The 14,692-nt window shown below is 39.7% G+C and overlaps 1 long non-coding RNA gene across 1 annotated transcript in view; it reads right to left on the reverse strand.

The window, feature by feature from the left end:
• Positions 1 to 687: 687 nt before the first annotated feature.
• The window catches only part of LOC125960668 (uncharacterized), a 53,672-nt gene continuing 39,667 nt past the window's right edge, over positions 688 to 14,692 (reverse strand). The window contains exon 2 of the long non-coding RNA XR_007470569.1: positions 688 to 1,848. This is a non-coding gene — a long non-coding RNA (uncharacterized LOC125960668). The remainder of the gene's footprint in view (positions 1,849 to 14,692) is intronic.

Genomic DNA, 14,692 nt, shown 5'->3' on the forward strand with positions numbered 1-14,692 from the left:
GAGTGGGACGGAAAGTCCCTGATGAGCCTGGAGGCTGGGATTCCCTGGGTCTCTGGAATCCCCCTCCCTAGTGAGGACGCAGCCCAAGTAGGAGAGGAGGGGCTCAGGCAGATGGGGGGCAGCGGGGTGCAGGGGAAGAACACCCCAAAACTCTCTGATAAGCCTGGAGAGCCCCTGTCTGGGGAACCCTGGCCTGGACTGTAAATCACTATCATTTTTAAAGGAGAGTTTGGCAACACAACATTTTAAGTCAACTATACTCCAATAAAAATTAAAAAGAAAGAAAGATGTGCCTTTTGAAAAAAAAAAACAACATTGTAAATCAACTATACTTCAATAAAAAATTAAAGAAAATTTTTTTTAATTTTTAAAAGAAAAAAATATCTGGAAAATAGATGCGCTCATTATTACTGGGGCCATAGATTTTAGGCCCTCTTAACTGACAGAAAAAATATATACATATGTGTATATATCGACCCATGAGTGTACACATTATCTATCTATCGACCTAATAATATGTGTGTGTATCTCCACCTGTATTGATATTAAACTAAACATGGATTCATAAAAAAATGAATAAATAAAAGAGATTCTGGCAAATGCATAAATATATGATGAACAAATTAGTGACTAAACGAATTGTTTTCTCCTAAAGGATCTAGATATTTGTTTCTACTCTTAGATGTTTTCTTCATTTATTAATTTTTTGCACCCAATTTACAATGAAAACAATTTTTATTGAATAATAATTAACTAGCTCATATTTATTCCAGCCCACACCCTCCCCAACTCCACAAATGATTCAGAAAAGCTTACAATAAGCAAAACATCAGAATGGGAGAGTGAGTGATAGATGTGATTCCAGCTCTCCAAGCCTGATGTCCCTGCATGTGTAATGATGATGACAGTAAATGCTTCATCATACCAGGGCAGGGTTAAAACGAGGTTGTGCGTAGACATTGCTCGCAATACAACAAAAAGGTTGTGTTAAAGTTAAGGGTGTGGGAATTCCCTGGTGGTCCAGTGGTTAGGACTCCATGCTTTCACTGCTGAGGGTCCAGATTCGATCCCTGGTCAGGGAACTAAGGTCCTGCAAGCCATGCAGCCAAAAACAAAATTAAGGCTATAAACTTGAGAACGCGTGGTTTATCTAGCTTAATTCTTAGAGAATGTTAACTGAACAAAAAATATTTATATTAATTTCTGGAGTAGAAGAGACTTTACTCTTTTTAACTCTGTAAGCTCTCTACTATTCCAGGCAATGCTTTTCTTCCTAGAATTTGAGTTTCTTAATTTTCCACGTGGGTACAATCCATGGGAAATTGTTCCCAGTCGATTCCTACAGCCTTCAGCCATTTTCAAGAGGCAAGAACCTGGCAGGTCTGTGTTCCTATTAATTACAAAAAGAAAATAGCAAGGGAAAATTCATCATTGCAGTTATTAGCAAGAAATATAATGAGCATTAGAAGCCTTTGAATTAGCCTAGAAACAGTGTGGACTACTAAATATAAAGTATAAATAGAAGATGAAGATGAATTTTAAAGGGCAGAATTTTGTTGGTACATTTATTTTACTTCCATTTCAGATTAGTTCTATGTATGCTTTCTACAAAATGAAGTGGAGAACACTTGTGTTTCTTGTCTTTAGATGGGTTTTCTGAAGGAAGGGATGGGGCCAATGCCAGTACTGTTGATGCTGTTGTCTGGGCCCCTGGCCCCCAGAGAGATGGTGGGTGAAAGGATGCAGTGCAGAGCCTGGACGCTGGGTTCTGTGCCGACATGGAATGCTCCCTTTTCCGCAAGTACCACTGCAAACGCTCAGGGACCAGAGTGGTGGAGGTGGACGGACCTGGGGAGAAAGGGGAAGCCAGGGGAGAAGCATCATTCTACAATGGAGTAGGCCACCCACATTGCACCTCTGCATTTCCATGGCCAAAGGAGAGTCCTAGTATCAATCAGTCAGTCAACAAATAAAGCAATGATAACATCTGCCACCTGCTGATAAGTGCCTGAAATCTCACCATCGAGGTTGGGCCGTTTAATTTAAATACTCTTCGGGATATATGTATATGTAGAGCTGACTCACTTTGTTATAAAGCAGAAACGAACACACCATTGTAAAACAATTATACTCCAATAAAGATGTAAAAAAATAAATAAATACTCTGATTCAAAATCCAGAGAATTAGGGTTCGGAGGTGAGGGAGCTTGAGTGGCTGTACCATTTTAAGCTGTTCTTATTTATGCATAGCTTAAGAAAATCATGATTGTAGAGTCAAGAAGAGGATTTAAGACTGAATGGTATAGGGTAGCTAAGAAAAAACTGTAAATTTTATCTGGGGCCAGTGCTGTACTGTCCACCATCAGAAGAAATTAATGCTTCAAGTAGTTAAAACTAATGTGAAGAGATTATAAAATGTGACCAAGGTATAGACATCCAGAGCTGCACATTTGGGTGGGGAAACTTTTAGGAGCTTTGTCTTCCTGATTCCAATGGTTTTGAATTAAGTAGTTTTCTGTGAGTATTTCCAGGTTATAGAAGACAAATGAGGGTCTGTCGTACTGGAAGCAATTGAATCTTACTCCACCATATTTGTTATTAATTCATGATTTTTGGGTGGATTTATCGGTCACAGTTCTCAGGTAGTGGCAAGATATTTTAGTCTTGAGTAAATTTACTTAGTTCCATCCTTCTAGATTAGTGTTTCTCTGCCAGGAAGGTACAGCAGAATCACTTTATAGCTTTTGCCAAATGCACTCAGCGACCTCCCCACCTGAATAAGAACTGCAGAGTGTTTGGGGCAAGAAGCAGGCCCGGTACATGGGGTTAGAAGAATCTGTCCTGATAAGCCTGTTACCACCCTCTCATTTTAAGAACTGCTGTTCCAAGTGGAACCGATGTTGCTTAATACCAGAAAACAAGGAAATAGTTTAAACTAAATAACTTTGAGTCTCACTTAAACTGGCAAAATTGTTCAGCACTTTGTTGGGATAAATCTGCTTTACCTTTCACATAGATTTCCTTGAGCTGGTACCTTGCTAAAAAGGAAGCCTGTATATACAGGCAGTGAAGTGCTCTATCAATGCCTGTTAAATGCCCTTCCATTTACAACTCCTTGTAACTAAGATCTTGTGATCTTTCGTGCTTTATTTGGAGGATTTTTTTAATGTTTATTCATAGAGCTCTGAGCAAAGGCTGGATTTTCACAGCCGTGTGAAGGTTTACTATCTCTTTCATCATTCACTGAATTGTTACGTGAGGTGGTTTGCCTAGTTTGTGCTGGTCATTTTTAATTTACAGCCATTATTGAAAAGTGGTAAGATTCCAAGGCAAGTAGGGGCTCTGTCACTTGGAGAAAAATTTATGGGAGTAAAAATATTCTTTTTGTAAACAGTTACTGCTCTACAATGTCTCCACGGGGTGTAAGGCTTGGTATTCATCTGTTTTAATTAAAGAGTATCCTGCCTGTCTATTTGTGACCAGCTCATAAGAAGGGGGTGTCTTGGTGAGAAGTTCACAAGGTTGGAAGCTGTAGCTGCGTTTGCTGAACCGACTCAAGCCCTAGTCAGCAGTGGTATATGAATGCCAAGTACTAAGAATTTCTGGAATGTAGAATCGCACAGCACTGATAAAGTTTGCTTTGTTCCCCTATGTGACTTGACCCATTGAGAAAATGTGGTTCCCTAGGAAGTTTTAATAGTTCAAAGTCCTTAGTTAATAAAGCAAAAGGCCACAACATAATTCAGCTTGTTTTCACCTGCTGCCTCAAAGATTAACTTTCTTAACCTTAATGGGATAGAGTTACCCTTTGCTTTGAAGAAGTCGTTTATGGAGCTCTTCACGTTTGTTCGTTTCAGTAAACATGACACTGTTTGTGTGGATTTTGTTTTTGTTTGGGGTTTGGTATCGCAAACTAAGACTTCTGCAACTTAAGAACCTTCTGGTAACATCATCTAAAAACAAATCTCGGGGAAAGGCACACCCACTTCTTTGTATCAACTTAATGTTTCACTAGGCGCGGAAGGGTTTTGAATTACTTCAGGAAAGCAGTGACTGATAGAGCTTACCCTTCAGTTTTCCTCATTTATTTTCATAAGAGAATGGGAGTGGAATTCAAAACATTCAGATCTGGAGTTAATGTACGTCACCCTGTCGGCAAGTGATAGGTTCTGTGTTTTTCCAGTGGGAAACTTTGACCCACAAACTGATATATGCCTGTTACAGACCTTGCTATTCCTTCTATTTCTCTCCTGATGCTTACTCTTTCAAAAACCAGCTGACTGTACAAGTTGTCTCTGGGAGCAGATTTCAGAGCAAAAGTGATATACGAAAGCAGGGTGTAAGTCTTTTTTTTTGGTCAGAAGTTATAGTGTTTGAAATAAACCTTTTATATTTTCATTGAGAGTCTAAGGTCACTTAAATGTAGTATTTAATGTTAAAGGTGCACTTTATCTTGTTAGCATAATTTAACTTGTATGTTTGGTCACTTCACTCAAAGAAGGATTTTAATTACATCACGCATGTCAAGTAACCCTACTATCGCCTGTGTGTTCCTTGTCTCTAACAGTGACGGATGAACGCCATTGACATATGTTGTCCTAGATTATCACAGGATTTTATAGGAATCTGGTAGCTGAATAACAGACATGCATGAAGTTTTTCTGGGCTTTGAACTGGAGACATTCCCTAGAATGTTTCTGGTTTGGGGTGATAACTTTAGTGATGTGCAGAATTGTGTCCCGTCCGTCTTAGGAACCCTCCAGGTAACCAGACAGCCAGAAGGAGTGTCCCTGTGACAGTGAGCGGCTGTAAACATCCTCGACTGGAAGCTGTGAGTCTGCAGACGGGCTTTCAGTCGGATGTTTGCAGCCGCTGACTGCCCTCTTGCGTCTGGAGCCGCCTGGCCGCCTTAGGGGCAGAGGCCGCCTTGACTCCACTGGACACCTTGCTCTCCCTGGGATGCATGGTCCAAAGCTTGCGTGAGAAGGGAGTTCACATTCCCTAGCACCTCCCCTGTTAGTTCACATTCCACCCTCCCCCCCTTGCCTCAGTAACTTTTAAACCATCTCTGCATTTTCAGCAGGGCAGGAGGAGAGGTGCTCTGTGTGGGTAGAGATTTTGCAATATCAAAAGAAAAAAAATAGAAAGAAAAAGCCAAAGTATTCCCGAAGTGAGGGAATGTATTATAGTATTTTTGTTCTTAGAAAAAAAAGTGTACTAGGGCAGTATTTCCACAAATCATTCTCAAAAGGGATTTGCTTTGTCCTGCTGTTTATATGTACCTGTAATTTCAAAATAAGTGTTTTTTACAGACATTTGCATATATTTCTATCAATAAATCTAAGTTACTTGAAAAGAAAAAAAGTAAAGGCCAGAGTGAAGCGTTAATTCACTTTCACATTATTTGGATTAAACCTCTTTTATATTTTATAGGTTCAGCCTTTAAGCAATAAAGTAGTTTTCATTTTAACCAAGTGCCTAAAATAAACTAACATTAACTGAACTAACTCTTATTTGAGAAATCTATTTGTTCTTGTTTTAACTGATGAGAATAGTATTTTAGGCATTTGTTGATGCTGTCTCCATTCAATTGAACTGTTAACTTTGCTTTATGTAATAGCATACATCTCTTAAAAATAATACATGAATCAAATTCTATCCTAAATATAGGAAGGCAGCCTAAGATGTTTAGAAGATTCCTGTTGTGGATCTCTGTGAAGGACCTAATTTCTAACTTGTCCTTTTTGTAAACCTGTATTTGTCTTATGGCAGACTTGTTTAATATGAGACATTTAAATTGTAGAAAGGAGACACTTTAAGCAGAGATGAAGGTGGCATACTTTGCCATCTAAAATGTAGTATCTTCCACACACACAGTATTGTCGTCCATGTAGAAGTTATAGTTTCTGTTCCCTGTTCAGCGCCTGCTGATGTTGTCGATAAGAATTGTTATTGAAACAGTGGGACTGTACCACTACTTAAAATGTGGCCAAACTACAGTTGAACATTCTGATTAACTGGGATGGAGAGAGATCTATATAGAAATGCCTTAAATTTTCCACATACGTAAAGCCTTTAAGAGAAAAAACCCCATCAGTCACACTGGCCACGAGAGGTCAGAAGATTAGATGCCGCTGAGCTGGGGCAGGAGGGTGGGGCTTCTGTCTGCTGGGCCCTGGGGTGTGGAATTGAGAATGTGGCCTGTTCTTTAATAGGTAAACTTGAAACACTTCGGGCAAATACCTCAGCCCTGTCTCAGGGAACTATTCCCCAGGGAGCTGACTGCAGGTCTGGAGGAGGGGTGAACCCTCCCTGGCTCTTTGACCTTCACTCCCTTTAGGCTCTCCTCCCATGTTAGTTCACATTCCACCCTCCCCCCCTTGCCTCACTGCCCTCTAAATTTTCCATTTCCCACTTCTATTTGGTTATTTTCTTCATTTAAGTAATTACTTGTTGGAATATTTTACTATGTAAAAATTACAACCTTCTTACATATTCTTAAACCAACTACGGGCCTCCAGAAAACCTTCTGGGTAACTCTGAAATTAGTGCCTATTATTCATTATGTCATGTGCCCCCGATTTCCATAGTAACAATCTAAAATACTATGTTAAGATAGTGTAAAAAGTGTGCTATTTATATTTGGAGTAAGATCTAGATATAATTTGTTTTAATTTCACAAAAATATCCAACTTTAAAAATTTACAGTATTACACACTACTATGTGTAAAATAGATAACTAATGAGAACCTACTGTATAGCACAGGGAACTCCAACTCAGTGCTCTGTGGTGACCTAAATGGGAAGGAAATCCAAAAAAGAGGGGATATATGTATACGTATAGCTGATTCACTTTGCTGTACAGCAGAAACTAACACAACATTGTAAAGCTACTATACTCCAATAAAAATTAATAAAACAAACGTACACATTTAAAAATAATTTACAGGATTACACTTCTACAACTACAAAGTTATTGTGCATGTAAGATAATTTTTTTTAATTCCGTGTTCATAACAGCATAATAAAATATCATATATGATCTAGAAAATAAAATTCTGGAACTGGACCACAGTAGGTCAGTTACAGAGATGAAAACACTGTCGAAATATGTGCTAGATAAATGTAACCTGTGTTGCTGTGAAGTTTGTAATGCTGAAAAACAAAACAAAACAAAAAAACACCACACTGAGCAATCACCACAACTATTTTATGTTTAGTTTTTATTTATGATGATTTGCCAGAATAAAAGTTGGAACATCCCTGAAAGGGAGATTTCTAATGAAAGTGTATGAGGTTCTAAAAGTGGCAGTGGTGACTCATTTAAATGATACTTATTTTTCCTGACCTTAAAACTCTGATTTGAACCCGCACTCCATTTTGTAGTGATGCTATCTGTAAATGCTACACATGCGGAACCATTCCTCTGCTAAAGAATAAAACCAGGGGCAAGGACTCTGGTGACAAGGGAGCCTGCTCAGAAGGCCGTCCCGTGTGGGGAATCAGCACTCGGCCTCTGAAACCCAGTTCTGCCCAAACACATTGCCATCAGAATTGCCTTGTTTTCTCTCACTAAAGTTGTAGCTAAATTACCACTGGAGGAAAAAAAAAATCTTTCTTGAGTGGTGTCAGTTTGAGGTGGCTTAAAAATAATGATGCAGACATACCAGTTGTTTTTCTATATCAGAAGAGTAACCAAAAATGAATAATTTCTCTTAATTTTTGAAGTGACTTACTGAAATCTTAAAGATGGTTCTTAGTGAACTGTCTTAGAGTCTCACTTCAGTGATGCAGAAGACTTTCTTCATCTGGTCCTTTATCAGAATGAGGACTCTAAATAGATCAGGAAGGTAAATTTGATAGGTGTACTGTGGTTGTCTGTGTGCACAAACTAAGCTGTGAAATCATTCAAGAGACTGGGGTTTTTCTGATTATTGGTTTTCCCTTTCTCTCTTACTCCTCTTAATGGCAAGAAGCCAGTAAATAAAATGAAAAGAAATCTCATCCTCTGGATGTGCTTATTATTAAAAATAATAGTCAATGAATTAAAAATTCTTTAATAGACTTCTTCAGTTTTACGCAAACAAATACCTCTCACTGATGTGCACTTTCACTCTTCAGCGTGAATGTGGAGAAGTTAATGTTGCCGAGGGGTACTCAGTCTGCCTTTCCTAACTGGTGTATCTAATTATTATATAAAGTTGATGATGCAGTACTTTGAGAGTAGAGTTTTTTTTTGTTTTGTTTTGTTTTTTGCGGTATGCGGGCCCCTCACTGTTGTGGCCTCTCCCGTTGCGGAGCACAGGTTCCGGACGCGCAGGCTCAGCGGTCATGGCTCTCGGGCCCAGCCGCTCCGCGGCACGTGGGATCTTCCCAGACTGGGGCACCAACCCGTGTCCCCTGCATCGGCCGGCGGACTCTCAACCACTGCGCCACCAGGGAAGACCCGAGAGTAGAGACTTTTTAATGTAAATTAAAACCAAGTAGATTGGGGATTCATCAGCACAAACACTAAATGTGAACTTACTGTCCCCAATTCAGGGCCCTATGTGGTTGGAGAAATTAATGAACTCCTTCAAGTACCCTAACAACTCTGAGTAAAATCAGAATCTCTCCCCAGCTCCCATTTCAAAAACGACAGCATGAGCTCTCAGGATATGCGATACCTTACTGGAAAGTGTGTTGGAAAACGTTAAAGGTTATACCGTGTGATAATGTGTCATAAGCTCGTTAGTGGCAGTGTGCTTCCTTGCAGGGACTGAACTACCATTTCTGCATTTTGGATTCAGTGTTTTTAGCTAAAGAGTTAAACTCTTGAAAAGAGCAAATGCTTATACCAGTGAAGGAAAACGTGTGTAAAAGCTAAAGAGATGCCTGCAGTTAAGTATGTAAATAAATGTCTCAACGCCATGAAAGAGTGGCACTCGCAGTCAAGATTCCCGCGGTAGAAATACATTGATTTGCAGCATGTGTGATGTTGATGAGTAGAAACATTATGGCCCTGTTGACATGAAGATTTGCACTGAGTGTAAGCATGCTGCCAGATGAGCCAGAGAATTGCTAGAAGTTGCAAGTTCAGAAATTCAGCTTCGAGTATTCATGTTTTGCACAAAACAGATCTTTCTAAGTGCATATTAAGGAAGTGATTTTGCTAAATTCCTTACTGATTAATGATCTTGTTAGATTAAAATGATCTTTGGAACTACAGTCTTTCAACTATGGAATGCCCATCTGGAAAATTTAATTTTGAAAGTTACTCTTTTTCATGTACTCTCAGGGGTCTTCTTGGCCATGTCAGATATATAGTTGTCTTTTTCCAGTCCTCATTCTACTCTCTTACCACAGTAAGTAAGTAAATATTTCACTTAAAATAAGTTGTGACAGTCAGATATTGAATAAGAAATTAGGAACTCTGCGTACTGTTTGTTCAGAATAAAGTTCAGCAGTATCTTGACCTAATCCTCTAATCTTTCTACTCTTTTTTTTTTTAACATCTTTATTGGAGTGTAATTGCTTTACAGTGGTGTGTTAGTTTCTGCTTTATAACAAAGTGAATCAGCTATACGTATACATATATCCCCATATCCCCTCTCTCTTGCGTCTCCCTCCCTCCCACCCTCCCTATCCCACCCCTCTAGGTGGTCACAAAGCACCGAGCTGATCTCCCTGTGCTATGTGGCTGCTTCCCACTAGCTATCTGTTTTCTGCGCTGATGTGATTGATTCCTTGTAACTTGCTCCTAAATCTCTGAGTAATTAAAAATAAATCGTCATGAGTTATTACAAATTCTAAAAATCTAAGGTTGTTTTAATAGTATAAATTGGATTTGTCAAAATGTAATTTACTGAAATATAACTGATCTCTTTTTTGGTATAGAAAAGAATCTATTGATATTGTTGGTACAAGTTTGCTTCTCATTGAATGTGTGTGATGTGCTAATAGCTAATTAAAGCCGACTTTGAAAGCTCACTCAGTTTCCCAGCTGGGATAGCACCAGGAGGAGTGCTGGCAGAAGTTAGGCTTAGGGTCATGCTTAGGGTTGGAGAACCAGCTCCAGGGGCTGGTGAGTAGTCCTATCCCCTGAATCTGGACATGGTAGCTCACTCTTCCTGAAGGAAACATAAAAGCCCTTGAGGTGACTTACACCCAGCACTGCTGATTATTTTTAGGTTAGGGAGGCCTAGGAGAATACCAGTGAGTGCAGAAGGATTGTTTTCTCATGAAGAATGATCTATATCTGAGATTAAGATGTCACTAAAGGGCTACAGTGCATAAGTGCTGTACCACCCCCTTTTGGAGCCTCTTCTAAAGGAGGCTTCATGGTTTGGTTCATGCTCCCTCTTCTGCTGTCCCCTAGCTTTCTAACCTCCAGCCACACTGACTTTTAATTCTTCAAACAACTTTGCTCTATTCCTTTGCATCCCGAAGCCTTTAAAGGCCTTAGCCCTTCCCTCTGCATAGACTGAGTACTCTCACTTTACCCACATCTACCCCCAAAAACATACGGCCATGCACACACACATACACACTCACACTCTACTTTAGGTCTCATGCTTAATGTCATTTCTTCAGAGGAAGGCTTATTCTTCCCTTTTCTTCATGCTGTGGGCTCCTTCTTTGTCCTGAGATGGAAATCTTGAGAGGCAGCCCATTATGTGAAATTCTGGGTGGAAAAGAATTCCAGGCAGAGGGAACAGCAAGGGCAAATGAGCAGAAGTTGGATCAGGCAAAAATTAGGAAGTGTTCTGGTTCAGAGCAAGCAGAACAGAGTCAGAGAAGTAAAAAAGGGGGTGGGCAATATAGGCCCATTAGATCATAGTGACAAGTTTGAATTTTACTGATGAACATTGGATTAGTACTTGTTATCATGAAAAGTTCTCTGAATTTTAAATTTAGTTTAATTAGATGATAAGACCTCAGTCATAGTGACTCTAGCAGAATGTGGGTAACCTCTTTTTTAAGATGAATAACAGCTCATTTCAATAAATATTGAAGGCCTCCTACTGTAAAGAATAGTGAAGTTAGGGGCTGAAGGATACAAACTTGAAAAAGACTTGCTCCCTGTGATTTCTAGTAAGGGTGGGATATGAGATGTCATGTGGACCAGAGATGCAGGATTACCCAAATCCCACCTGAGACCAGCCACCCCTCCCTGCAAAGTCTCGTAGGAAACACAGGTGGCCCTTGAACAACACGCGTTTGAACTGCATATGTCCACTTATACACAGATTTTTTCCAAATACATTAGAGAGTTTTTTTGGAGATTTGCAAAAATTTGAAAAAACAGATGAACAACATAGCCTAGAAATATCAATAAAAATTAAGAAAAAGTTAGATATGTCATGAATTTGTAAAATATATGTAGATACTTGTCTATTTTAACCTTTACTACCATAAAATATACATGAATTTATTATAAAAAGTTAAAATTTACCAAAACTTAGGCACACAGGCACTTGCAGACCGTACGTAGCACCATTTGCGCACGTGTAAATGTAAACAGTGTAAACAAATGTACAAAGGCTGTATTAAATCATAATGGCATAAAATTAATTTCGTGGCCACCTCCTATTGCTATTGCCTGAGCTCAGGTGTGGGAAGTTCCTGCTTAAAGTGCCATGTGACACTAATCATCTCCGCATGAGCAGCCTGTCTCTTCAGTAAACTGTGTATGGAAATAAAAAGTGATCTCTCGCGGTTCTCGCGTATCTTCCATCATGTTAGTGCAACACCATAAACCTTGAATAACACCATGGGACCCACTAGTGATGCTGGAAGTACCCCCAATACCCAGAGAAAATTCATGACATTACAAGAAACAGTTGAACTGCTTGCTATGTACCATAGATTGAGGTCTGCAGCTGTGGTTGCCACCACTTCAAGATAAATGAATCCAGCAAAGGGACCAGTGTAAGAAAAAAAAAGGAAATTCATGAAGCTGTCAATGCAGCTATACCAGCAGGTGCGAAAACCTTGCATTTGGGGGGAAAACCTTTTCTATCATGTATTGAAAATGCAGCTCTTATGTGGGTAGAGGATTGCTATAAGAAAGGCATATCTGTAGACTCTAATAAGATTCAAAAAATGCGAAGTCATTATATGACAACTTAAAGCAAAAGGAAGGTGAAGGAGCTAAAGCCGGAGAATTCAATGCCAGCAAAGGATGGTTTGATAACTTTAGAAAGAAGTTTGGCTTTGACAGTGTCAGGAGAACAGGAGAAGCAGCTTCTGCCGACCAAGAGGAAGCAGACAAGCTCCCAGACACATAAGAAAGTAATTGAGGAGAAAGGACATCTGCCTGACAGTTTTTTAATGCAGACAGAAGTGCCCTATTCTGGAAAAAAAGTGTCATAAAGGACATTTATCAGTAAGGAAGAGAAGCAAGCACCAGGATTTAAGGCAGGACGGGTTAGCCTAACTCTACTGTCCTGTGCAAATGCAGTCAGGTTTATGGTCAGGACTGCCCTCATCTATAAAGCTGCTAACTCCTGAGCCTTTAAAGGAAAAGATAAATACCAGCTGCTAGCCTTTTGGTTGGACATCAAGAGGGCCTAGACGAGAACACTTTTTCTGGATTGGTTCCATCGATGCTTTGTCCGTGAAGTCAGGAAGTACCTTGCCAGTAAGGGACTGCCTTTTAAAGTTCTTTTGATCTTGGGCAATGCCCCTGGCCACCCAGAACCCCATGAGTTCAACACTGAAGGTGTCAAAGTGGTCTACTTGCCCCCAAAACACATCTCTAATTCAGCCTCTAGATCAAGGGGTCATAAGGACCTTTAAGGCTCATTGCACATGGTACTCTATGGAAAAGATTGTCAACACTATGCAAGAGAATCCCGATGCAACATCATGAAAGTCTGGAAGGATCACACCACTGAAGATGCCATCCTTATTATAGAAAAAGCCATGAAAGCCATCAAGCCCGAAACAATACATTCGTGCTAGAGAAAACCGTCCAGATGTTGAGCATGACTTCACAGGATTTACGACAGAGCCAATGAAGGAAATCATAAAAGAGATTGTGGATATGGCGAAAAGGTGGAAGTTGAAGGGTTTCAAGGTATGGACCTCGGAGGAATTCAAGAGCTCTTAGACACCACGCCCAAGGAATTAACAGAACCTGACCCTATGGAGATGAGTGCTTCCAACCACTGCCAGAGCATGAGGAAGAAGTGGCGCCAGAAAACAAGCTGACATCATATGATCTGGCAGAAGGGTTCTGATCATTCAAGACTGCCTTTGGCTTCTTTTGCAAAGTGGGCCTCCTATGATACGGGCACTGAAAGAAAAGCAGACAGTGGAGGAAGGATTGGTACTGTTTAGAAACATTTTTAGAGAAATATAAAGCAAAAGAGTCAGAAATGATGATGTGTTTATGTGAAGTTACTCCAAGTGCGCCTGCCTCTCGTGCCTTCCCTTCCCTTCCTCCCACTCTGCCACCCCTGAGACAGCAGGACCAGCCCCTCCTCTCCCAACCCCTCCTCAGCCCACTCAACACGAAGACAACACGGATGAAGACCTCTATGATGACCCACCTCCACTTAACGAGCAGTAAATCATCATCATGCCACACAGTTGATAAACTTACCTGTGGTATGTGTGTGCGTGCCGTCGTGTGAAAGTCTAAGAAGTGTATGGCAAGAACTGTGTAGACATTTTTGTGTCATCATCACCATTATCGATCGTGTAGCACATCGCGTGCAAGACTTGTACGGAAGTGGATAGCCTATCCTTACATAGGCGAGTGATAAGGTGAGTGATATTTAATATAAAATTAATAATGTGTTAGTTTTCTCACTGCTTTATAATTCTGCTCTCAAAGAATTACTATACAGTGTGCCTCTCTCAGAATTAGAAGAATTATGTATCATTTTCAAAAAAAATGTTTCCAATTCTGTATTATGAATATGACTATAATACTGTATGCCATAAAATTTTTAATAACCATTTGTTAGGGTATAAGCTAAGCTACCATGAAGCAATCATATCGATTACAGGAGGCTACCATAAAGCAATCTTATTGCTGCTTCTTTGTTATCAATGCATGAATCTTTATACCTGTAAATAAATATGAATTTATTTTTCATATTAGCTTTTCATTTTTGCTGTCTGGTGTTAGTAATACATATAACATCTGCAGTGTTTTGTATCATATAAGACAATATTGATATTGGTATTGACAGATGATTCATCTTATAAACAGATAATGTAAATTTACAGTATCGATAAATACAGTACAGCACTGTAAATATATTTTCTTTTATGATTTTCTTAATAGCATTTTCTTTTCTCTAAGCTTACTTTATTGTAAGAATACAGTATATAATACATGTAACCTACAAAATGGGTTTAATTGTTTATGTTATAGGTAAAACTATTAGCAGTTAACTTTGGGGGGAAGTCAAACTTGCATGTGGATTTTTGACTGCATGGAGCCCCTAACCACCGCATTGTTCAACTGTGCATGCTAATTAAAGGGAAAACAAACAGAATAATGTCACTAAGTAGAGCGTTCCCTCCAACCCCAACAGAGAATGTTAATGAGCCAGGCTGCACTAAGGAGTCATTTATTTCACACTCCTTCAGCCTACAGCCCCAGGTGGGATATATGAGGGATCCTGAAGAAGACAGTATCTGACAACACGGAAGAGAAATAAATATAGGGACCTCTCCCAGAGTACCCCTTACCCCT

This window comes from Orcinus orca, chromosome 12, assembly GCF_937001465.1.
Source record: "Orcinus orca chromosome 12, mOrcOrc1.1, whole genome shotgun sequence".
In the NCBI taxonomy this organism is placed as follows: Eukaryota; Metazoa; Chordata; class Mammalia; order Artiodactyla; family Delphinidae; genus Orcinus; species Orcinus orca.